The 1,603-nt window shown below is 31.3% G+C and overlaps 1 long non-coding RNA gene across 1 annotated transcript; it reads left to right on the plus strand.

Annotated features, from left to right (window-relative positions):
- Nucleotides 1–299: 299 nt before the first annotated feature.
- Nucleotides 300–1,238, plus strand: LOC144999641 (uncharacterized). Its single transcript, XR_013660950.1, has 3 exons — nt 300–407; nt 499–532; nt 1,029–1,238. It is a non-coding gene; the product is annotated as an uncharacterized LOC144999641 (long non-coding RNA).
- Nucleotides 1,239–1,603: the final 365 nt, after the last annotated feature.

Consider the following 1,603-nt stretch of genomic DNA (forward strand, 5'->3'; position numbering starts at 1 on the left):
AAAGGGCTAGGTTTTTATAAAAACTATATGAGACAAATTATGTCTCTTCTCTCCCAACATATCTCCCCATATCCAATATCATTATATCATCTATATAATTAAAAAAATTAAGAAACCATACCATGAATAAAATAATTCAAATGCCTTACTTGACTATTTTAAACCTTACATGAATTAAAGAAAATGGAGAAAGCTTACCCTAAATTAAATATTCATAACACCTTACCTCTACATTTCCCAATGCAAAACCACCACCACTCTTCTCTCTCCCTCTCCTTCTATAAATTTGGCCAAGAGGCCTCCCTCCCCACCATTTCATCTTCAATCTCACTTCTATATTCACTAAACTCTCCAAGAATTGTCTAGGTTATTCAAGGCTTTTGACAAATGTTTTTGCAAGTCTTTTGGTAAGTGTTTCTCCTAATTTTTTAGGATTCACCACCATCCATCGTCATCTTTTGGTTATTTTTTCTCATAATCTTGAATCAAAAACCCTAGGCAAGAACTTGAAGTTCAAGCGGAAGCACAAAAGGTGAGTTCATACCCCATTGTCAACTAGTTTTCACTCATTTTACACTTTCGGGGGAAGTTACATGTCATGCAAACAAAATACATTTTTGACGATAACTCTACACAAAGGCTCTAGATCTAATATACTATGGACAAAACCTCTAACCTTTAGGTAATAAGATATCATGCATGTTTATGTTTTATTTATGAAAATATATACTTATATACAATATTTATAAGTATGGTTATTTAATTATACACTCGATTTTTGGATAATAAAAATCACATGACATGTCACACTTTCTAAAATTTAGAAGTTATGGAGACTTTCATTTGATAAACGCTTTTGCATAAATACTACATAAATATATTCTTCTTTTACGCTGAAGGTGTACAAATACAAAACATTTTGCAAGGATATGATTATTACACACGGAAAAATATTAGATTTTTCTACAACTAAACTCTTATGAACTCACAAACTTTATGTTGACTTTTAAAACGGCCTATAATCTCAGGAAACATTTTTGCTCGGATCAATGGAGCTACTTTTGAAGACAATACACAAAATATCATTACGAGAACTACTTTATTTGATAACATTAAAATCTTGTAATGTATTTTGATACTAAGTAACATTTGGATCATATAACTCATATGATCATATGATATGAAGATTGTTTATGTACTCGTGTTTCAATGTGTAGAATTATGTATTGTGATCATCGTTCCACCCCGGACGTTTTTGCCATCTAGTTTGAGGGTGTGACCCTTAATAAAAAGTGGCTAATTGTTAGGAGAATGAATTAGTGGCTAATTTTTAGGAGTTTGAATTCATTCGGCACAGAACGAATAAGGGATGTTTACAGGGGGTGTCATTTCACATTAAATGAGTCGTAGTTGATACACGTTAATCATTTAGAAATGAGTTCGTGGTTGTGATTGTTTCATTTAGAGGAAAATGAAAATCCATAACATAATAATTGGATTGACAACATCTTGTTTTCTAATTAATTTATGGAACATAATTAGTTCAGCAACTTAGTTAAAAAAGATGTTAGGTTTGGCAAAAAATTGAAGTCTTGAGTAAGCT

This window comes from Lactuca saligna, chromosome 6, assembly GCF_052625555.1.
Source record: "Lactuca saligna cultivar CGN05327 chromosome 6, ASM5262555v1, whole genome shotgun sequence".
NCBI lineage: Eukaryota > Viridiplantae > Streptophyta > Magnoliopsida > Asterales > Asteraceae > Lactuca > Lactuca saligna.